Raw genomic sequence first — 24,973 nt, forward strand, 5'->3', positions numbered from 1 at the left:
ATTCTTCTTCGAATGTTCAGTAGAATTTATCAGTGGAGCCATCTGGTGCAGGACTTTCCTTTTTTGGGAGGTTTTTGATGGTTGATTCAGTTTCTTTATTCATTATATTAAGATTTTCTGTTTCTTCTTAAATCACCATATATGATTCCAGAAGTTTTTCCATTTCACCTAAACTACTTAATTTCTTGGTGTACACTTGTTTGTAGTACTATCTTATTCAGTTTACTAAGTGGCGAAGGGCCGCAAATCTACCATCGTCCTGTCTCAGCCTCCCACATTCTGGGATTACAAGCATGCACCACCAAGCTGGGCTCATAAATCTACATTTAAAGTAATTAATAATAAGGAAAGACTTCTACCTTTTGGCTATTTTTTTTTTTTTTTTTTTTTTTTTGGTGGCACTGGGGTTCCTGGAAGCCCTTCTACCTCCGGGCTACACTCCCAGACCTATTTTTACATTTTTATTTGGAAACAGGGTCTCCTAAACCAGCGCGCGCGGCTGGCTTCAAACCTGCGCGATCCTCCTGTCTCTGCCTCCCAAGCGCGGGGATTACAAGCGTGCGCCACCACGCCCGGCGTTTTTTTTTTTTTTTTTTTTGGTATTCTTTCTGGTCCTTCCCCCTCCCCCCCTGGGTCTGGGGATGAAACCCAGAGGCATTCTACCTCCAAGCTGCACCCCCATCCCTATTTTTTATTTTGAAACAGGGTCTCACTGAGTTGCGAAGGGCCTCACTAAGTAACTGAGGCTTTCATCGAACCACGGTCCTCTAGCCACAGCCTCCCAAATGCTGGGATTACAAGCGTGCACCACCATGCTCAGCTTTTCTGGTCCCTTTTAAAAATTTTTATTTCTGAGCTGGACATTGTGGCACATGCCGGTAATCCCTATAGTTGGGAGGCTAAGACAGGAGGAGGATTTCAGATTTGAGAACAGCCTCAAAGTAGTGAAACTTGCATAAACCTAGCAAGATTTTGTTTCAAAATAAGAAATAAAATCAGAGCCGGGCATGGTAGCATATGCTTGTAATCCCAGCATTTGGGAGGCTGAGTCAGAAGGATCATGGTTCGAGGACAGCCTCAGCTACTTAGTGAGGCCCTTTCCATGTCAGTAAGACTCTGTTTCAAAATAAAGAATTAAAAAATACAAGGCTGAGGTGTCTCTGGGTTCCATCCCCAGTATTGCAAAAAGAAGAAATCCCCAGTACTGCAAAAAAAAAAAATTAAATAAATAAAAATAAAATAAAATAAAATCAGGCTAGGGGTATAGCTGGAAAGGAGAATGCCTCTGGGTTCAATCCCCAGTACCACAATAAATAAATAAATAAAATTTTTATTTCCTTATTGATAATAAATTTTTAAAGTAGATATTCTACCTGATTTCTTTCTTTCTCAATATTTTCCTATAACTCTAAACATATGTAATACAATTCCTCTTAACACTTTATCTGTAAGCTGGGCATGGTGGCACACCCTTGTTATCCCAGTACTTGGCAGGCTGAGACAGGAGGATTGCAGGTTTGAGGACAGCCTCAGCTACTTCGTGAAGTCCTCCACAACTTAGTGAGAACCTGTTTCAAAATAAAAGAATAGTAAGCGGGTGTAGTGGCGCATGCTTGTAATCCCAGCATTCAACTACTTAGTGAGGCCCTCCGCAACTCAGTGAGACCCTGTTTCAAAATAAAGAATAAAAAATAGAACTGGAAATGGGTAGCTCAGAGATAGAATGCCCCTGGGTTCTCAATTCCTAGTAGTATAAAACAAAACAGAATAAAATCAGGCTGAAGGTATATAGCTCAGAGGTAGAATGCTCCTGGAGTCCATCACCAATACCACAAATAAATATTTTTTTTTCCTTTGGAAAATACTTTTTTTTGTGTTGTACTGGGATTCCTGGAAGCCCTTCTACCTCTGGGCTACACTCCCAGACCTATTTTTACATGTTTTTAAAATTTGGAAACAGGGTCTCCTAAGCCAGCTTGCGCGGCTGGCTTTGAACCTGCGCGATCCTCCTGTCTCCGCCTCCCAAGCGCGGGGATTACAAGCGTGCGCCACCGCGCCCGGCTGGAAAATACTTTTCTGGGTGCATTATAGTCTCACATCATAATGTGGTTGATAGTGATGGTGACACCCATGCACACAGCACTTGGTGGGCTTTCCTGCTCCCTCTCTGTCGCCCCCCCCCATACAGGGTATTGAGACTGGAATTGGTATCCTCACATATGCACAGAACGTCAATGGAAGTGATTCCTGTCTTGATCCTCCCTCTCCCTTTCTACTAGAGAGCTCCCTGGCTGCACTGGAGTTTCTCCTCCGTTATCTGAAGTCCCTCTAGCATACTGATTACTTCCTAGCTTCTACAAATGAGAGAAAACAATTACCTTAAGACAGAAACTATTATTTTGAGATACATGCAGATGTGAAAAGAAGAATTTCTCAGTTTTAGGATAGCAATTTTTGTCTGCTATAACTTCTTATGTGCATCTAGGGTAAAAATTTTTTTTTTTTTTCTTGCGGGTATGGGGATGGAACCCAGGGGCATTTGAGCTCCAAGCTACGTCCCCTGTCCTCTTTTTTTTTTATTCCTCATTTTGAAACAGGATCTAAGTTGCAGAGGGCCTCACTAAGAAGCTGAGGCTGTCTGTGAACCACGATCCTCTGGTCTCAGCCTCCCAAATGCTGGGATTACAAGCGTGCACCTCCACGACCGGCTCATCTAGGGGAAATTTAAAATACATCATTTGGGAAAACAAATAAGCAATAAATAAATATATTGATTAAAATTAAGAATTTCTATTGTAAGAGAAATGTCTGAGCTTCCTCAGTAATGGCTTCTATGCATTTTTTGTTTGTTTTTTGAGACAGATCTTGCTATATTGCTTAGGCTGGTCCTGAACTCCTGGTCCCAAACAATCCTCCAGTCACAGCCTCCCAGGAAGTGGCAATTGCAGGCACATACCTGCATGCCCAGGTAAGATGTAATTTCACTCTTTCCTTTATCTTTTTCTTTATCATCATCATCATCATCATCATCATCATCATTTCTTCTTCTTTTCTTCTCCTTCTCCTTTTTATTCTTCTTTTTTTTTTTGGTGGTGGTACTGGGGTTACTGAAAGCCCTTCTATCTCCGGGCTACACTCCCAGACCTATTTTTTATATTTTTGTTTGGAAACAGGGTCTCCTAAGCCAACATAGCTGGCTTCGAACCTGCGTGATCCTCCTGTCTCCGCGTCCCAAGTGCAGGGATTACAAGCGTGCGCCACCATGGCTTTTATTCTTCTTATTATTCCTCCTCCCCTTCTTCATCCTCCTCCTCTTCCTCCTCCTCCTCCTTCTCCTCCTTCTTCTTTTGGTGTGTATATGTGCTGGAGATAGGACTCAAGACATGTTCATGCTAGACAAGTGTTTCACTACTGAGCCACCTCCAATTCCTAAGTCTTTTTTTGTGTGTGTGGTACTGGAGATTGAACCAGGGCATTCTACCTCCAGGCTAAACCCTAGTCCTTTTTTTATGTGTGATACTAGGGATGGAACCCAGGGGCATTCTACCTCTGAGTTACAACCCCAGCACAATTTTTTTTTTTTTTTTGGTATTACTGGGGTTCCTGGGAGCCCTTCTACCTCCGGGCTACACTCCCAGACCTATTTTTACATTTTTTAAATTTGGAAACAGGGTCTCCTAAGCCAGCGCGCGCAGCTGGCTTCGAACCTGCGCAATCCTCCTGTCTCAGCCTCCCAAATGATGGGACTAGAAGCATGCGCCACCACGCCCGGCCATTTTTATTTTATGTTTTGAAACAAGATCTCAAGCTGTTAGAGAGTCTTATTAAGTTTCTGAGGCTTGTCTTGAACCTGTAATCCTCCTGTCTCAGCCCCCCAAGTACTGGGGGTACAGGGATGCACCACCATGCCCAGTTCCTCACCCTTCTAAAGTATAGAATTCAAAGCTAGCACGGTGGCACGTGCCTGTAATCCCAGGATCTGGGAAGCTGAGACAGGAAGATTTCAAGTTCCAGGCCAACTTCAGCAACTTCGTGAGATTCTGTTTCAAAATAAAAATTAAAACAGGGTTCTTGGGGTGTAGCTCAGAGGTTGAATTCCCCTGGGTTTCATCCCCAGTGCCACAAAAAAGAAAAAAATAAGTATAGAATTCGGTGGTTTTTATTTGCAGCATTGTGCAACTATTACCACAATCTAAATTTAGAATATTTTCATTACCCTAAAAAGAAACCTTGTTCCCTTTACCAGTTCCTCCCATTTTCATATCTCCTCCTCCCTGAATCATAGGCAAACACTAGTCTACCTATTGTCTATCCATGTGTCATTTCTAAATATTTTATATAAATGTAATCACTAAATCATGCATCTTTCTTTCTTTCTTTCTTTCTTTCTTTCTTTCTTTCTTTCTTTCTTTCTTTCTTTATTGTGGTAGTGGGAATTGAACTCAGAGGTGTTCTATCTCTCAGCTACATCCCCAGCCCTATTTTGTTTTATTTTACTTTATTATTGATTGATTGATTTGCGAAACTGAGAATTGAGCAGAGGGGCATTCTATCTCTAAGCTAAATGCCCATCCCTTTTATTAGTTATTTATTTATTTATTTATTTATTTATTTATGGAACTAGGGATTGAACCCAGGAACATTCTATCTCTAAGCTAAACTTCCAGCCCCCCCCTTTTTTTCTGGTACTGGGAATGGAACCCAGGGGCATTCTACCCCCAAGCTACACCCCCCCAGCCCTATTTCTTATTCTTTCTTTTGAAACAGGGTCTCCCTGAGGTGCAAAGGGCCTCCCTAAGTAGCTGAGGCTGTCTGTGAACCGCGATCCTCCTTTCTCAGCCTCCCAAATGCTGGGATTACAAGCGTGAGCCACCACACCTGGCTCCCAGCCCTGTTTTTTATTGTTTCTTTTGAAACAGGGTCTCACTAAGTTGTGGAGGGCCTCACAAATTTCTGAGACTGGTGGTGAATCTGCGATTCTCATGTCTCAGCCTCCCAAGTACTGGGATTACAAGCATGCGCCACCATGACCCGCTGCCCTCTTTTATTTTTATCTTCAAACAGGTCTCACTAGGTTGATATGAGTCTCACTACTAAGGCTATCCTCAAACCTTGGGAGGCTGAGACAGGAGGATCGCGCAGGTTTGAAGCCAGCCTCAGCTACTTAGTGAGGCTTTCAGCAACTTAGTGAGACTCTGTTTCCAAATAAAATATAAAAAAGGTCTGGGAGTGTAGCCCGGAAGTAGGAAGCCTCTGGGTTCCACTCCCAGTACCACCAAAAAAAAAAAAAAAAAGACCAGCCTCAGCAATTTAGTGAGACTCTTTCAAAATAAAAGAATAAACCAGGTGTGGTGGTGCATGCCTGTAATTGCAGTATTTGGGAGACTGAAAAAAAGAGATTCACAGGTTTGAGGCCAGGGTCAGCAACCTAGATAGTTTCAAAATAAAAAATAAAAAAGTCCTGGGGTAGCCAGACGCGGTAGCGCACACTTGTAATCCCAACATTCAGGAGGTGGAAATAGGAGGATCCTGGTTCATGGACAGCCTCAGCTACTTAGTGAGCAACTCAGTGAGACCCTGTTTCAAAATAAAGAATAAAAAACAGGGCTGGGGGTGTAGCTCGGAGGTAGAATGTCTCCGGGTTCCATCCCCAGTACTGAAGATAAAAATAAAGGTGGGGTATAGCTCAGAGGTAGAACTCCTCTAGGTTCAATGATCAGGACCACACAGAAAAAAATTAGAATATTTTTATCACCACAAAGATCTCTTACATTATCCTGTTATCACCATCCAACTCTCTCCTTTCTTACCTCCTTTTTTTTTTCAGTACTGGGGATGGAACCCAGAGGCATTGTACCTCCAAGCTATACCCAGCTCTATTTCTTTATAGTCTTTTATTGTTTTGAAACAGGGTCTCACTGAGTTGCAGAGGGCCTCACTAAGTAGCTGAGGCTGTTTGTGAACTGCGATCCTCCAGTCTCAGCCTCCCAAATGCTGGGATTACAAGCGTGCGCCATCATGTCTGGCTCCAAACTCTATTTTTAATTTAATTTAAAGTATTTACTTATTTATTTATTTTGGTGCTGGGTATTGAACCCAGGTAGAGTCTATCTCTGAGCTACACCCCCCAGCCCTAATTTTTTTATTCTTTATTTTTTACTTCTTTTTATTTATTTATTTATTTACGGGTCTGGGGATGGAATCCAGAGGCATTTGACCTCCGAGTTACACCCCCTGCCCTATTTTTTATTCTTTATTTTGAAACAGGGTCTCACTGAGTTGCAGAGGGCCTCACTAAGTAGCTGAGGCTGTTTGTGAACTGTGATCCTCCAGTCTCAGCCTCCCAAATGCTGGAATTACAAGCATGCGCCATCATGTCTGGCTCCAAACTCTATTTTTAATTTAATTTAAAGTATTTACTTATTTATTTATTTTGGTGCTGGGTATTGAACCCAGGTAGAGTCTATCTCCGAGCTATACCCCCCAGCCCTAATTTTTTTATTCTTTATTTTTTACTTCTTTTTATTTATTTATTTATTTACGGGTCTGGGGGTGGAATCCAGAGGCATTTGACCTCTGAGTTACACCCCCTGCCCTATTTTTTATTCTTTATTTTGAAACAGGGTCTCACTAAGTTTTGGAGGGCCTCACTAAGTAGATGAGGCTGGCCTCGAACCCTGATTCTCCTGTCTCAGCCTCCCAAATGCTGGAGTTACAAGCATACTCTACCATGCCTGGCTTTACTTTTTATTTTTGAAACAGGGTCTTTTTAAGTTGTGGATGGCTTAAGTTGCTGAAGCTGGCCACAAACCTGTGATCCTCCTGTCTCACTCCCTGAGTACTAGGATTATAAGTTTGCCACCATGCCCATCGATAAATGATTTGTGTGTGTGTGTGTGTGTGTGTGTGTGTGTGTGTGTGTGTGGTACTGGGGATGGAACCCTTCTACCTCTGGGCTACACTCCCAGACCTATTTTATATTTTATTTGGAAACAGGGTCTCTTAAGCCAGCGAGGCTGGCTTCGAACCTGCGCGATCCTCCTGTCTCCGCCTCCCATGCACGGGGGATTACAAGCGTGCACCACCACGCCCAGCTAATGAGTGATTTTTAAATCTGTGTGTGTGTGTGTGTGTGTGTGTGTGTGTGTGTGTGTGTGGTGCTGGGGATTGAACCTCGGGGCATTCCACCTCTGAAATACTCTCAGCCTTATTTTATTTTATTTATTTATTTATTTTGGTGGTACTGGGGTTCCTGGAAGCCCTTCTATCTCTGGACTACACTCCCAGACCTATTTTTACATTTTTATTTGGAAACAGGGTCTCCTAAGCCAGCGCGCGCGCGGCTGGCCTCAAACCTGCGCGATCCTCCTGTCTCTGCCTCCCAAGCGCGGGGATTACAAGCGTGCGCCACCACGCCCGGCTTATTTTATTTTTTATTTGGAAACAGGGTCTCACTAATTTTCTGCCAGCCTCACTAAGTTGCTAACGCTGGCTTCGAACCTGCAATTTTCCTGTCTCAGTCTCCCAATTACTGGAATTATAGATGTGTGCCACCATGCACCGCATGTTAACATTTTAACATGCTGTGAGAATGATATATATTTACTAGAAACTATACTTTAAATTTCAAATTTTAATCCTTTTCTGGGCTAACAATATGCAATATGATATTTCCTCTCTCTCTTTTATGGTGGTATTGCTGGGGATTTGGACCTAGTGGCATTCTACCTCTGAACTAAACCTCCAGCTCTATTTTATTTTTATTTGGAAACAGGTTCTCGCTAAGTTGCTGAAAGCCTTGCTAAGTTGTTGAAGCTGCCCTTGAAACTGTGATCTTCCTGTTTCAGCCTCCCAAATACTGGGATTCTAGGTGTGCACCACCATGCCTAACTTGATAGTCGCTATGATTCTGGGCAGTGACAATGAACCAAATCTTCCAGACGACCACGTGATCACAAGGGAAAACAATTGATACTCTAGTACAACAAAAAAGGAAAAAGAAGAATGTTTTATTTAAAAAAAAAAAACAAAAACCCTGCAGCCGGGCGTGGTGGCGCACGCTTGTAATCCCTCAGCTTGCGAGGCTGAGACAGGAGGATCACACAGGTTCGAAGCCAGCCTCAGCTACTTAGTGAGGCTCTCAGCAACTCAGTGAGACCCTGTTTCCGAATAAAATATAAAATGGGTCTGGGACAGCCGGGCGTGGTATCACACGCTTGTAATCCCCGCGCTTGGGAGGCTGAGACAGGAGGATCGCGCAGGTTCGAAGCCAGCCTCAGCAACTTAGTGAGACCCTGTTTCCAAGTAAAAGTATAAAATAGGTCTGGGAGCGTAGCCTGGAGGTAGAAAAGCCCCTGGGTTCCACCCCCAGTATCACAAAAAATATCAGTAGTTATGAAGCTGAGACAGGAGGATCACAGGTTTTTGGCCAGTCTCAGCAACTTAGTGAGACTCTCAGCAATCCAGCAAGAACCTGTTTCAAAACAAAAACATAAAAGGGCTAGGGATGTGGTTTGGAGGTAGAATGCCCTTGGATTCAAGGTCCAGTACCCTAGCTAGCTAGATGATAGATTAGAGAGAGAGAGAGAGAGAGAGAGAGAGAAGAGAAGAGAAGAGAAGAGAAGAGGAGAGGAGAGGAGAGGAGAGGGGAGGGGAGGGGAGGGGAGGGGAGGGGAGGGGAGGGGAGGGGAGAGGAGAGGAGAGGAGAGGAGAGGAGAGGAGAGGGAGGGAGGGAGAGAGAGAGAGAGAGAGAGAGAGAGAGAGAGTAGGGAGATAGATTTCAGGTGTAGCTAATAGGTAGAACACCTCTGGGTTCGATTCCCAGTACCAAAAAAAGCAGTTTCAAATGGCTACGCATCAGCTTAAATTACTATATGGGTGGAGATGAAGTGGTAAGAGACCAAGAGAAGACCTACATGCTATAGACTTCACCTGATAGGTACTAGAAAGCCATAGAATCTCTGAGGGTGGGGAGTATGATGGCACACATCTGTAATCCCAGTACTTAAGAGGCTAAGACAGGAGGATCACAAGTTCAAGGCCAGCCTAAGCTATTTAGCAAGATCTTATTTCAAAATGAAAACTAAAAAAGACTAGGGGTGTAGCTCAGAGGTAGAACCCTTCTCCCATCCTGGGTTCAATCCTGTATTAAAAAAAAATCTCAAGAGTGACCTTTGGTCCGACTTTGGTGACATAAAGTTAGGGCTTCTTGCCCAAACGCTAGTTGATTCCTTCCCGGCACTTGGTGGTCCGTCTATGCTTCCTTTCCAAAAGTTTTTGTTACCAAAGGCTTGTTGCATATTAGGCATATTTACAATTCCTCTCTAACCCATCACCAAACAAAGCTTAAACATGACCACACAAACACTTAATTAATCACATCTCAGTTTTGTTTTGTTTGGTTTGTGGTGCTGGGGATTGAACCCAGAGGCATTCTACCCCCATGCTACACCCCCAGCACTTTCTAATTTTGAAACAGGGTCTCACTAAGTTGCTTAGGCTGACTTCAAACCTGAAAGCCTCTTATCTCAGCCTCCCAGGCACAGGGATTACAGGATTGTACCACTGCACCTAGATTAATGGTAATTCTTTTCATACTTGTAATTTTTTTCTTTTTGCAGTACTGAGGAAGGAATCCAGGGGGATTCTACCTCTAAGCCATACCCACTGGCTTTTTTTATTCTTTATTTTGAAACAGGGTCTCACTGAGTTGCAGAGGGCCTCACTAAGTAGCTGAGGCTGTCTGTGAATCACCATCCTCTCTCTCAGCCTCCTAAATGCTAGGATTACAAGAGTGCACCACCACACCCAGCTCTGATACTTGTAATTTTTTCTTCTTTTTGCAGGTCTGGGGATGGAACCCAGGGGCATTCTACCTCCAAGATACACCCCCTGCCCTATTTTTTATTCTTTTTTTTTTTTCAGTTCTGAGGATGGAACCAAGGATCATTCTACCTCTGAGCTACATCCCCAGCCCTATTTTTTATTCTTTATTTTGAAACAGGGTCTCACTGAGTTGCAAAGGGCCTCCTCACTAAATAGTAGCTGAGGCTGTCTGTGAACCGCGATCCTCTTATCTCAGCCTCCCAAATGCTGAGGTTACAAGCGTGTGCTACCAGTCCTGGCTAATTTCTAATATCACATTTGCATGCAAATCTCATTAGTAATAATTTCATTTTTGTTAGAAGAGGCTGGGGATATATCTCATATTTAACATGTGGAAGAACCTGGGTTCTATCCCTCGCAAACTTCACCCACCCTTACCTTTTATTTCAAGTCTTAATTCTAATTTTTCCTTTTTCTTTAAGAAAAACAATATAACCTCATATATAAATGAAAATATTTTACAGATTACATATAGCATCATTCTAAAATATGGATTTCTGTGTCTCTTCCTGTCTGCTCTTTCCTTGTCTCCTGTTGACTTTTGTACTTGCAGAGGTTGTTTTGCTTGTGTTTGATCATTGTTTAAATATGTTAGCTTCTATTTGATGCTGTACTCTGTGGAGAGTGCATTAAACAGATACAGGTCTCTTCCTTAGGGATTTTGTGGTTCAGTAAGAAGGGGGTGAAGTATGAAGATGAGGACAGAGACATCTGTGCACATAATAAATGCATAAATCAGACATTCGAAAAGAAAAGAAAAGAAAAGAAAAGAAAAGAAAAGAAAAGAAAAGAAAAGAAAAGGAAAGGAAAGAGCCTGAGTTTCACATAAATAATGTCATGTGCTTATGGGCATGTAGGTGTGCTGGAAAGCAGGCTGGAAGAAGCACTCCCACCCCAGCATGAGAAGTTAACTAGAGAAGTCTTCTCCCATATTAGGATTAGAAATAAGATATTAGAATATAGAGTTAAGATATAGAAGTAAGGTAGGATTGGAAACAGAAAGAAGATCGTAAGCCCAGCTGCCCAGGTTGCAGGATTCAAGGACCAGGGTAGGGGACCCACCAGGTCAAAGCCTCTAATCTCTAGCTTGCCGGCCAAGGTCTTTATACATGGGACCCCATTCCCATATCTCTGAGCCAGATCAGCAAACAAGGCATGTCTGGGTCTCGACCCCTGGCTAGCCGGGACAGAGCTGCAGCACAATAAACCTCGCTTGCATTTTACATCTCTTGTGAGTCCTTCGTTATTTGGGTTGGTGGGCGATTCTCGGACCCTTCAGGGCATACAGCCATGAAGGTGCAGAAATGCACTTTAACCCTCCAAGGTCCAATGCCTTACCACCAAACTGTTCACCCTTTCTTCACCATTTTGACCAATCGCTTTCACTTACCTTTTTGCTTCTCACAGCTGTGTCCCCACATCTCTATCCCTATCAAAGGAAAAGTTTTTGCTAGAGATGTAGCTTAGTCCTTGGGTTTGATCCCTAGAATAGGAAAAAAAAGAAAAAGGTTTTTTTTATTGTGTGTGTGGTGTGTGTGTGTGTGTGTGTGTGCGTGTGTGTGTGTGTGTTACTGGGGATGGAACCCACAGGCCTTCTACCATTGGGTTTCACTCCTGGACTTATTTTATATTTTATTTGGAAACAGGGTCTCACTAAGTTGCTGAGAGCCTCACTAAGTAGCTGAGACTAGCTTCAAACCTGCGTGATCCTCCTGTCTCAGCCTCCCAAGCGCGGGGATTACCATCCCCGCTCCATGCCCCCAGCCTGGAGGCATGCTGCCACCATGCCCACTCCGTGTGCCACCATGCGCCACCATGCCCAGCTCCATAGGGGAACATTTTAAATACATACCATCACAGTAATTAAAAATTAAACAGCTAAGCCGGGCGTGGTGACTCTAGCTTGTAATCCCAGTGCTTGGAAGGCTGAGACAGGAGGATCGCACAGGTTCGAAGCCAGCCTCAGCTACTGAGTGAGGCTCTCAGCAACTTAGTGAGATCCTGTTTCAAAATAAAGTAAAAATAGGTCTGGGAGTATAGCTCAGAAGTAGAAAAGCCCCTGGGTTCCACTTCTAGTACCACACACACAAAAAATTAAACAGCTGGGTGTGGTGCTGCATGCTTGTAATTCTAGTCCTTGTGAGGCTGAGACAGGAAGATTGTAGGTTGGAGGCCAGCCTCAGCAACTTGTGAGACCCTCCACAAGTTAGTGAGACCCTGTTTCAAAATAAAAAATATAATGAAATAGGGCTTGGGGCATAGCTCAGAGGTAGAATATATGTGGACTCAAATCTTGAGTACCACAATAAAGAAACAAATAATAATCACCGAATGAAATCAGGGTGAAGAGCTGGGTGTTGTGGTGCATGCCTGTAAAATCCCAGTACTAGAGAGGCTGGGGTATAGCTCAGCGGTAGAACACCCCTGAGTTCAATCCCTAGTACTAAATAAAAAATAAACAGGACTAAGTGTATACATCAGAGGTAGAACACTTCCAGGTTCAATCCCCAGTACCAAATCAATAAATAAGAAGAAGGCCGGGCGTGGTGGCGCACGCTTGTAATCCCTGCGCTTGGGAGGCTGAGACAGGAGGATCGCGCAGGTTCGAAGCCAGCCTCAGCTGGCTTAAGAGACCCTGTTTTCAAATAAAAATATTAAATAGGCCTGGGAGTATAGCCCAGAGGTAGAAGGCCCCTAGGTTCTACCCCCAGTACCACCAAATAAATAAATAAGAAGAAATAAATTGATACTATTCTTATATCATTCATGACAGTTAAAGCGTATTTGTTTGTTTTGGTACTTGAACTTATTTGTGATTCTTTTGTCTCAGCCTCCCATAATTTAAAGTGTTTTATTTTTATATTTATTTATTTATTTGGTGGAACTAGGGGTGGAACCCAGAGGCTTTCTACCTCCAGGCTATACCCCCAGACCGTTTTTATATTTTATTTGGAAGGAAGCAGGGTCTCACTAAGTTGCTGAGAGCCTCACTAAGTAGCTGAGGCTGGCGTCGAACCCGTGTGATCCTCTTGTCTCAGCCTAACAACCACAGGGATTACAAGCGTGCGCCACCATGCTGGGCCTTAAAGTGTTTTAAACTAGGCATGGTGGTGCACACCTGTAATCCCAGTACTTGGAAAGCTGAGACAAGGAGAGGATCACAAGCTTAAAAGCAACCTCATGAACATCGTGAGATCCTGTTTCAAAATAAAAAAGATAGGATTAGAGGATGTATAGCTCAGAGGTATAATGCTTCTGGATTAAATCCTCAGTGACACACACACACACGCACACACGCACACACACACACAAATTAAAGTGTCTTACACTTTTTTTTTTTGGTGGTACTGGGGGTGGAACCCAGAGGCTTTCTACTTCCGGGCTATACTCCCAGACCTTTTTTATATTTTATTTGGAAACAGGGTCTCACTAAGTTGCTGAGAGCCTCACTAAGTAGCTGAGGCTGGCTTCAAACCCATGCAATCCTCCTGTCTCAGCCTTCCAAGTGTGGGGATTACAAGCGTGCGCCACCACGCCCGGCTCAGTCTGATTTTTTATTCTTTATTTTGAAACAGGGTCTCACTAAGTTGCAGAGGGCCTCACTAAGTAGCTGAAGCTGGCCCCGAACCTGTGATCCTGTCTGAGCCTCCCAAGTACTAGGGTTACAGCTTGTGCCACTAAGTGTAGCATGAGCAACATTTTTCAAAAATGAAGCTAAGTAAACTAGAGTGGAATTGCATTTTTTCAGTGCTGGGGATTGAACACTTCCTGTGTGCTAGGCAAGTGTTCTACGAGAGGTAAATCCCCAGCCCTAGAATTGAATTCCATTTATTTTAAAGATTACTTAATTATTTGCATTACTGGGGATTAAACTCAGTGCCTCAAACATGCTTAGGGAAGAGCTCTACCACTGGGCTACATTGCTCACCTTTTTATTTTTTGTTTTGAAATATGGTCTCCCTAAATTGCAGAAACTGTCCTCTGACTTGTAATCTTCCTGCCTTCAGACTAGCTAGGATTATAAGCATGTGTCACCAAAGCTGGACTTGAATTGTATTTAGTAAATTGTAAATGTTGCTTTTTGAAATGTTTGCTTCAATTACACATATATATGTGTGAAATGAATCATGACGCAAAATGCATTTTTTTTTTGCAGTACTGGGTAAAGAATCCGGAGGCATTCTATCTCTGAGCAACGTCCTCTTTATTTTTTTGAAACAGGGTCTCACTTAGTTGCAAAGGGTCTCACTAAGTAGCTGAGGCTGGCTTCAACCTGCATGATCCTCCCAAATGGTGGGATTACAAACATGTGCCATCACGACCGGCTTTACTGACTTTTTATTTTATTTTATTTTTTGCCGCTAGGGTTTGAACTCATGGGCATTCTACCTCTGAGCTATACTCCAGCCTTTTTTACTCCTCCCTCCCTCTCTCTCTTATCTTGCGGTACTATGGATGGAACGCGGTGGGGGGCATTCTACCTCTGAGCTACACCCTTAGCCCTATTTTTATTTTTATTTTGGTGGTACTGGGGGTGGAACCCAGAGGCTTTCTATCTCTGGGCTATACTCCCAGACCTATTTTATATTTTATTTGGAAACAGGGTCTCACTAAGTTGCTGAGAGCCTCACTAAGTAGCTGAGGCTGGCTTCGAACCTGTGCCATCCTCCTGTCTCAGCCTCCCAAGCGTGGGGATTACAAGTGTGCACCACCATGCCCGGCTAGTGTCTTAAAATATTAAAGAGGTGCTTTTTATGCAGTTTTTCTCCTTTCCTCCCTCCCTCCCTCCCTCCCTCTCTTCCTCTCTTTCTTTTTGCAGTACTGAGGATGAACTCAGGGCCTCATGCATTCCAGGTCAGCACTCTACTGCCTAGCTACATCCCCAGCCTTGTATCCCCTCACTCTATGTAACATTCCTCTGAGTCCTCTCTGAGTTTTTCTTGTCCTATATATTCCTTTCTACCTTCGGATCTCTTTTCTACTTCTTTTGGACTCTTTTCTTTTTCCTACTTCTTTTTTTTTTTCTACTTCTTTTGGACTCTGTCTGTCTTATCCTTTCTTTTGTCTCCCTGCCATCATTCTGTCTTACCTTCTTTTGTTTTCTTGGGTTCCAGTGTCTCATCTTTTTTTTTGTTTCTTCTTTTGTGTGAATGTGTGTGTGTGTGTGTGTGTGTGTGAGAGAGAGAGAGAGAGAGAGAGAGAGAGAGAGAGAGAGAGAGAGAGAGAGAGGTGAGTGTGATATGTGACTCTCAGCTTTGCCCTGTCCTTGTCTCATTTTCCGTCCTACAGGAAACTTAAGAGAGGATAAGCTGCTCTCCCTGCAGAGGAGTTAGGGGTGGAGATTTTGGGCTAAATTTGAACATTTCAGTTAAGGAAGAAGGAGGAAAAACTGGCTTATTGAGTCAGAGGCTGGAGCCTGGGGTGGGAATTTGGCAAAGACTGAGAGTTCCAACGGTTCGGTCTGTGGCCCAGCCCTACGATCTCTGACTGAGGCCTTGAGGCTATTTTTGGAAGCTTTCAAAATATCCCAGAAGGCAGCATCTACCCCCTCCATTCAGCCTGGGATGCCAGAGGATTCATTGAAGACAGAATAAATGGGGCTGCTCAGAACTCTTCCTCAGTTCTCACCAGCCACTGAAAATATAATCCTAACAGTGCCCCAGACTTGGGCACCATGGAGGAACAGAAAGTAGTCACAGCAGACAATGAGCAGAAAGTATCTCACACCCCAAGATGCCAAAGTAGCCTGGAAGCGATTCTAGATGTCACCTAGTTTTGCTTCCTCAATATTCATATGTGAAAAGCAGAGAGGGCACTATTAATATCTTCCTTTTTTTTTTCCAGTACTGGGGATGGAACCCAGGGGCATTCTATCTCCAAACTACACCCCCAGCCCGATTTTTTATTCTTTATTTGGAAACAGGGTTTCACTGAATTGTAAAAGGCCTCACTAAGTACCTGAAGCTGGCTGCGAACCACAATCCTCCTGTTTCAGTCTCCCAAATGCTGGGATTACAGGTGTGTGCCACCACGCCTGGCTATTAATATCTTTCAATAGACCTGGATGTGGTGACTCATGCCTGTAATTCTGGTACTTGGGAGGCTGAGACAGGAGGATTGCAAGTACGAGGAGAGCCACAGCTATTTAGTGAGGTTGTCTGCAACATAGTGAGACTCAGTTTCTTTTTCTGTTTTGGTACTAGAGATTGAATTCATGAGCATGCTAACTCCGATTTACACCTTTCGCCCTATTTTTTTTTAATTTGGAAAGTCTCACTAAGTTGCAGAAGGCCTCACAAAGTGGCAGAGGCTTCGATACTCCTGTCTCAGCCTCCCAAGTACTAAGATTACAAGTGTGTACCACCACGCCCAGCTATCAAGTCCTTATTAAAAATAAAAAATAAAGCCGGGAGTGGTGGCTCACGCTTGTAATCCCAGCATGTGGGAGACTGAGACAGGAGGATAGTGCAGTTTCGAAGCCAGCTGCTCTGGCTGAAGAGACCTTGTTTCCTAATTTAAAAAAAAGTATAAAAAATAGGTCTGGGAGTGTAGCCTGAAGGTAGAAGGGTTTCCAAGAACCCCAGTACCACCAAAATAAATAAATAAATAAATAAATAAATAAATAAATAAATAAAATAAAAAAGAGCTGGAGATACAGTTCAGAGTTAGGACGCCCCTGGGTTCAATACCCAGCAGGAAGGAAAGGAAGGAGGGAGAAAGGAAGGAAGAAAGGAAAACAAGAGTCCAGCATGGTGGCTCACGCTTGTAATCCCAGCATTCGGGAGGCTGAGACCAGAGGACCAGGGTTCACAGACAGCCTCAACTATTTAGTGAGGCCCTTTGCAACTCAATGAGACCCTGTTTCAAAGAGGAATAAAAAATAGGGCTGGGGGTATAGCTCAGAAGTAGAATGCCCCTGGGTTCCATTCCCAGTACTGCAAAAAAAAAAAAAAAAAAAAGGAAGGAAAGGAAAACAAATTATTAAAACCATACCAAAAACAGGGCGAGGTGGAGCAAGTTTGTAATCCCAGTACTTGGGAGGCTGAGACAAAAGGATCGCAGGTTCGAGGATTGCCTCAGCAACTTAGCAAGGCCTTTTGCAATTCCGTGAGACCGTGCTTCAAAATAAAAACAAAAAATAGAATGGGGGTATAGTTGGGAGGTAGAATAATGCCCCTGGGATCAATCCCCAGTGCCATAAAAAATAAAATAAAATAAAATCATCTCGTTCACCTCTGCCCTAGTTTACTATGTGTGACACGGATTGTTGCAACAGCTTAATTTCTCTGCCTCCAGCCTCTCACTGAAAATCCAGTTCCCTAACTGGCCGGAGAGACCTATCATGGTTTTGGATGGGGTGAAGGAGAGAGGCAGCACTGACTGTGTTATTCCCACTTAAAGTTTTCAATAGCTCCCCAGTACCTACTGGATACGACCCCAAGTCTCTTAGCTTGACACACAAGACTGTTTGTGATTTAGTCCTTACATTCACAGACTTCTCTCACTCCACGTGTTTCTCTCTGGAACCCTTCAAATACTCTGACATTCCTAAGTAAACCTGTCACCAACCCCCCCCCCCAAAAAAAAATTAACACGTTCCTATGGGAAGAAATAAAAACAACCCAGTAAAAGAACAAGGAAAATTTCTCAAGCCCTCCAGGGTTGAAGCCCTACTCACACCCAAAATAAGCACTTCCCACTCTGTCTCCTCCTCTGTCCACCACCCTCTCCACAGTGAGCCAGCAGCTCAAAATCAACCATATGAGCCCTCAACTGGGGTCTTGTTTAGGTTAATTTCTCTCTAGAGAATGCCCTTTCCCCAGATATCTTGCTTATTTTCTTGGTCTCTTCAAGCCTCTACTTTTATTTATTTATTAATTTATTTATTGCGGCACTGAGGGTTGAACCCAGAGGCATTCTCCCTCTGAGCTGCACCGCCAGCCCTATTTTTATTCCTTATCTTGAAACAGGGTCTCACTTAGTTGCAGAGGGCCACTCTAAGTAGCTGAGGCTGGCCACGAACCCGCGATCCTCCGGTCTCAGCTTCCCAAATACTGAGATTACAAGCGTGTACCACCATGCCTGGCTTCTCTACTTAATTATGACTTCTCAGTGAGATTCTTCTTTTATGGTACTAGGGATTGAACCCAAAGACATTCCACCTCCCAGCTACACCCTCTGCCCTTTTTATTTTTGTTTTTGTTTTTGTAAAACAGAATATTGCTAGGTTACTGAGCATCTCACTAAGTTACTGAGGCTGATTTGAACCTGCTCTCCTCCTGGATGGATTACAGGCAAGTGTGATACCTGTTTTGCTGAGGCTCCTCCTCCTCCTCCTCCTCCTCCTCCTCCTCCTCCTCCTCCTCCTCCTCCTCCTTCTTCATGTATATATGTGTATGTGGTATTAGAAATTGAACCCAGGGGCATTCTTCCTCTGAGCTAAACCCCGAGTCTCCCTTTTTTTTTTTTTTTTTTTTTTTTTTTTGGTACTAGGGCCTTGAACCCAGAAGCATTCTATTGTTGAACTACACCCCCAGCCCAATTTTATTTCTTATTTGGAAACAGAGTCACTCTAGGCTGACGCAAGTCTCACTACTTGCTGAGACTGTCCTCAAACCTATGATCCTTTTGTTTCAGCCTCCCAAGTACAGGGATCACAGGCATGTGCCACTACATCCAGTCCCCCAGTTCTTTTTTATTTTCTTTTGAAACAGGGTCTATAGCTAGGTTTCTGAGGGCCTCATTAAATTACTGAGACTGGCCTTGAACCTGCAATTCTCCTGTCTCAGCCTCCTCATACTGGGATTAGAAGCATGGGCCACCACAACCTGTTAGTGAGACTGGCTATGATCCTGTGATCTTTCTGTCTTTGCTTCCCAAGTACTGGGATTACAGGCATGTGCTACTGTGCCTGGCTTTTTTCTTTTCATTTCTTTTTCTTTTCTTTTTTTCTTTTCATTTTTCTTTTCACTACTGAGGATGGAACTCATGGAATTCTGTCTCCAAGCTACATACCCAGCCCTTTTTTTATTTTGAAACATGTTCTCACTGAGTTGCAAAGGGACTCACTAAGTAGTAGCTGAGGCTGGCTGCAAACTGTGATCCTCCTGTCTCAGATTGCCAAATGCTGGGATTACAAGCATGCACCACCATGCCTGGCTTTTTTTTCTTTTTCTTTTCTTTTTTTTTTTTTTTTTTTTTGCAGGTCTGGGGATGGAACCCAGGGGCATTTGACCTCTGAACTACACCCCCCACCCTGTTTTTTTTTTTAATATTCTTTATTTTGAAACAGGGTCTCACTAAGTTGTGAAGGATCTCACTAAGCAGCTGAGGCTGTCCACGAACCGTGATCCTCTGGTCTCAGCCTCCGGAATGCTGGGATTACTAGCCTGTGCTACCACGCCCGGCTCTTTTGTTCTTTTCTTTCTTTCTTTCTTTCTTTCTTTCTTTCTTTCTTTCTTTCTTTCTTCTATCTTTCTCCCTTTCTTTCTTTCTCTCTTTCTTTCTCTTTCTCTCTCTCTTTCTTCTTTTGATACTGAGCATTGAGCCCAGGGGCATTCTACCTCTGAGCTACACCTCTAGCACTACTTTATTTATTTATTTATTATTTTAATTTTTATTTTTTTGGTGGTACTGGGGATGGAACCTTTCTGCCTCCGGGATATACTCCCAGATCTATTTTATATTTTATTTGGAAACAGGGTCGCTTAAGCCAGCAAGGCTGGCTTTGAACCTGCGCGATCCTCCTGTCTCCTCCTCCCAAGCGCGGGGATTACAAGTGTGCACCACCACGCCGGCTATTTATTTATTTTTTATTGGTGCAATGTAGTCATACATCTTCCTGGGGTACAAGATGGTGGAGGCATACAAGCATACATCAACCAAGTAGCCCTCACCCAACTCCCTTCCTGTCCCCTCTCCCTCCCTCCTTCTGTTTATTTTGAAACAGAGTCTCACTAGATTGATGAGTATCTCAGTACCTGCTGAGGCTGTCCTCAAACCTATTACCCTAAACTGGGCATGGCCCACGCTTGTAATTCCAGTACTTGGGAATCTGAGACAGGATGATCACAGTTTCGTGGCCAGCCTCAGCAACTTGTGAGGTTCTGTGAAATTTAGTGAGACTCTATTTCAAAATAAAATTTAAGTATTAAGATTCATATTTAGGTTTTTTATCTATTTTGAGTTAGTATTTGTATATGGTATTAGGTAAGGGTCCAATTTTATTCTTTTTCATGTGATTATTATTTTTCAACAATATTTAGTTAAAAGATTAGTATTTCCTCCACCAAATGTTCGTGAAAACCTTGTCAAAAATAACTTGACAATATATGGAAGAACTTACCTCTAGTCTTTTATTTAACTCCAATGGTTTATATATCTGCCTTTAGAACAGTACTACACTGTTTCAATTATTGTAGCTTTATATGGTTTGAAATCAGAAAATATACATCTTCTAGCTTTGTTCTTCTTCGAGATTGTTTTGGGTATCTAGAGTCCATATTCCATATCAGGATAGATTTTTTTCTGAAAAATAAATAAATAAATGTATGATAGTTTCACCTAAAAAAAAAAAGAAAAAATATTCTCTGGTAAGAAAGAAAGCAAAAAGAAATATTGAAATATTATCTTTAAGTCATCAAAAGCTTGGTATCAGACAAATGAAACTGTTTTGTGAGATTATCATCGTTAATATTGGATAAATTGCTATAAAACTAGATATCAACCACTAAGCCAAGCATGGGAAGGAGGGATGGGGAGGGAACGGGGTGGGAATCGGGTAGGGGCTAACTGGGCAATGTGTGCATGTATGTCTACAAAAGTATTTTCTTTATACCATTATGATGTATGAATACAGTGCACCAATAAAAAAATAAATAAAAAATAAAATAAAATCGAGCTAGGGAGCTGGGTGTGGTGGCGCACACTTGTAATCCCAGCGCTTGTGAAGCTGAGACAGGAGGATCACGTAGGTTCGAAGTCAGCCTCAGCAACTTAGTGAGACCCTGTTTCCAAGTTAAAAAAAAATAGGTCTGGGAGTGTAGCATGGAGGTAGAAAGCCCCTGGGTTCCATCCCCAGTAACACACACACACACACACACACACACACTAAGCTAGATGTATTGTTCAGAGGTAGAATGCCTCTGGGTTTAAACCCCAGTAAACACACATACAATCACATACACACACACACACACACCTGTGATCCTCTTGTTTCAGCTTCCCAAGTACTGCGATTACAAGCCTGTACCACTAGCTCTGCTTAACATCGCTATTTATTTATTTCTTTATTTATTTTTGCGGGTTTGGGAATGGAACCTAGGGGCATTTGACCTCCGAGCCACACACCCTGCTCTATTTTTATTCTTTATTTTTTGAAACAGGGTCTCACTAAGTTGCGGAGGGTCTCACTAAGGAGCTGAGGCTGTCCATGAACAGCGATCCTCCTGTCTCAGCCTCCCAAGTGCAGGGATTACAAGCGTGCGCCACCACGCCTGGCTAGGTTTGTTTAACTTTAAACCTGGTACTTGGTTGGGAATGTAGCTCAGTGGTAGAGTACTTGCCTAGCATATTGGAGGCCTTGTTTTGGATTTCTGTTAGCACAAACATACCAAAAAATCCCCAAACAAACCAAAGCAAAATTTGATATTGCATGTGTGTATGAGAGGGATCCTGGGTATTGAACTCCAGAGAGATTCTACCTCTGAGCTATGCCCAGAGCCTCTATTTGAAAACAGGGTCTCAAGCCGGGCGTGGTGGCTCACACTTGTAATCCCAGTGCTTGGGAAGCTGAGACAGGAGGATTGCACAGGTTCGAAGTCAGCCTTGGCTTCTTAGTGAGGCTCTCAGCAACTTTTTTTTTTTGCGGGTCTGGGGGTGGAACCCAGAGGCATTCGACCTCCGAGCTACACCCTCAGCCCTATTTTTTATTCTTTATTTTGAAACCGGGTCTGACTGAGTTGCGGAGGGTCTCACTAAGTAGCTGAAGCTGGCCACGAACCGCGATCCTCCGGTCTGAGCCTCCCTAATGCTGGGATTACAAGTGTGTACCACCATGCCCAGCTCTCTCAGTAACTTAGTGAGAACCTGTTTCCAAATAAAATAGAAAATAGGTCTGGGAGTGTAGCCTAGAGGTAAAAAAAAATAAAGCCCCTGGGTTCCATTCCTGGCACCACAAAACGAAACAGGGTCTCATCAAGTTGCTGAGAGTATGCTAAGTTGCTAAGGTTGCCCTCGAACCTGCAACCCTTCTGTCTCCTCTGCCTCCCAAGTACTAGGATTAAAGGCATGGGCTACCACATCCAGTTACCTCAACCCTTTAAATTGTGTGTGTGTGTGTGTGTGTGTGTGTGTGTGAGTCTGGGGCTGGAACCCAGAGGCATTCGACCTCTGAGCTACATCCACTGCCCTATTTTTTATTCTTTATTTTGAAACAGGGTCTCACTGAGTTGCGGAGGGCCTCACTAAGTAGTAGCTGAGGCTGTCCGCGAACCTTGATCCTCCGGTCTCAGCCTCCCGAATGCTGGGATTACAAGCGTGCACCACCACGCCAGGCTCCTTTTAATTTTGAAATGGAGTTCCATTAAGTTAGAATATGCAGGCCTCTGAGACCCTTCTGTCCCAGCCTCCAAAGTACAAAACCTGATTATTATTTCTACGGCGTCACCCTACCTCCCTCAGTTGGCTGCCTCCAAAATATTTTCCTCACTTACTCATCTTAGTCCTCACAATGTCACTGTAGAGAGGCACCTCTGTGCGGTAGCAACTGCTTCTCCAAGAATTCCTCACTGTCGGCCGTGGTGGCTCCTGTTGGTAATCTCAGTATTTGGGAGGCTGAGAAAGGAGAATAGCAAGTTCCCGGCCAGCCTCAGCAACTGAGGCCACCTGCAACTCATTGAGATCCTGTTTCAAAATAAAGGAATAAAATAGGGCTGCGAGTGTAGCTCAGAGTTAGAATGACCCTGAGTTCCATCCCCAGTTTCTTACACACACACACACACACACACACACACACACACACACACACACAATTCCCTACTAATCTGTCTAATCTGTCAAGACACCGTATCTGAGAGCCATACATTAGCATATTTCAGTTTGTCAAAATTTTTTATACTGAGAAGTGAACTCAGAGACATTTTATCTCCATGCAAAATCTCCAGTCCTTTTTTATATTTACTTTTTTTTTTTTTTGGTGGTACTGGGGTTCCTGGAAGCCCTTCTACCTCTGGGATACACTCCCAGACCTATTTTATATATTTATTTGGAAACAGGGTCTCTTAAGCCAGCGCGGCTGGTTTCAAACCTGCGCGATCCTCCTGTCTCTGCCTCCCAAGCGCGGGGATTACAAGCGTGCGCCACCACACCCGGCTCCATACATGTTGTTTTTGATTGTTGGTTCTTTTGTTGTTTGGTTTTGGTACTAGAGATTGAACCCAGGTGCATTCTGCCTCCGAGTTATACCCCCAGCCTTTTCTATTCTATTTTGAAACAGGGTCTTGCTAGTTGTTGAGGGCCTTGTTACGATGCTGAGACTGGCCTTAAGCCTGCAGTCCTCCTGTCTCAACCTTCCAAGGACTAGAATTACAGGTGTGTGCCACCATGCCAGGCTATTTTTTTGTGTGTGTGTGTGGTACTGGGAATTGAACCTAGGGACATTCTACCTCTGAGCTATACTCCAGCCCTATTTTGTGTGTGTGTGTGTGTGTGTGTGTGTGTGTGTGTGTTACTGGGAATTAACCCCAGGGACTTTCTACCTCTGGGCTATACTTCTAGACCTATTTGATATTTATATTTGGAAACAGGGTCTCACTAAGTTGCTGAGAGCTTCACTAAGTAGCTGAGGCTGGCTTCGAACCTGTGTGATCCTCCTGTCTCAGCCTCCCAAGTACTGGGATTACTAGTGTGCGCCACCACTCCCGGCCAGTCCTAATTCTTATTCTTTTTTTTTGTTATTTAGTCTTTATTCATAATCATAAACTTAATTTTACAATCCAGCTAGACTTGGAGGGGAATTAGGGAAATGTGGAACCCAAAGAACTGCAGCGAGAGCATGATTACTGGCTATTGCGAGCAGATGGGGTGGAGGGGCGCTCTCCTGAGCTACAGAGGGAGTGGTTTGGTGGAGAAGATAAAGACAAGTCAAATGTATTACAGCTGTCCACAGTTGGCAACGGAGATCTTCTTGCTGGTCTCGCCTTTCCTGGACCCAAAGTGCTCCATGGCTTCCACAGTGTTCATGCCCTCTTTCACCTTCCCAAAGACCACATGCTTGCCATCCACCAGTCTTGGCAGTGCAGATGAAAAACTGGGAATCATTTGTGTTTGGTCCAGCATTTGCCATGGACAAAATACCAGGACCTGTATGTTTCCGGATGAAGTTCTCTCATCATCAAATTTCTCCCCATAGATGGACTTGCTGCCAGTGCCATTATGGCATGTGAAGTCACCACTCTGGCACATAAATCCTGGAGTAATTCTGTGAAAGCAGGAACCCTTATAACCAAATCCTTTCTCTCCAGTGCTCAGAGCACGAAAGTTTTCTGCTGTCTTTGGAACTTTGTCTGCAAACAGCTCGAAGCAGACGCGGCCCAAAGGCTCGCCATCGACTGCGATGTCGAAGAACACGGTGGGGTTGACCATGGCTAGTGGCTGGCGACTGGGAACAACAGGTGACAGCGGCGTCTGCAAAGCCTATTCTTTCTTTCTTTCTTTCTTTCTTTCTTTTTTTGGTGGTACTGGGGATGGAACCCAGGGGCCCTCTACCTCTGGGCTACACTCCCAGACCAATTTTATATTTTATTTGGAGACAGGGTCTCTTAAGCCTGCTAAGGCTGGCTTCAAACCTGTGCGATCCTCCTGTCTCAGCCTCCCAAGCATGGGGATTGCAAGCGTGCACCACCACGCCCGGCTCTATTCTTTACTTTGAAACAGGGTCTCACCTTGTTGCGGAGGGCCTCACTAAGTAGCTGAGGTTGACTTCAAATCTGTGATCCTCCAGTTTCAGCCTCCCAAGTACTGGGATTACAAGCATGTGCCACCATACCCAGTTTAGCTTTTAATTTGGAACATGGTCTGTAACTTCAGT

At 43.7% G+C, this 24,973-nt stretch overlaps 1 pseudogene across 1 annotated transcript; it reads right to left on the reverse strand.

The window, feature by feature from the left end:
• Positions 1-24,036: 24,036 nt before the first annotated feature.
• On the reverse strand, positions 24,037-24,528 carry LOC308279388 (peptidyl-prolyl cis-trans isomerase A-like; annotated as a pseudogene). Its single transcript has one exon. The product of its transcript is annotated as a peptidyl-prolyl cis-trans isomerase A-like (transcript).
• Positions 24,529-24,973: the final 445 nt, after the last annotated feature.

This window comes from Muscardinus avellanarius (genome assembly GCF_963383645.1).
Source record: "Muscardinus avellanarius genome assembly, chromosome: X".
Classification (NCBI taxonomy): domain Eukaryota; kingdom Metazoa; phylum Chordata; class Mammalia; order Rodentia; family Gliridae; genus Muscardinus; species Muscardinus avellanarius.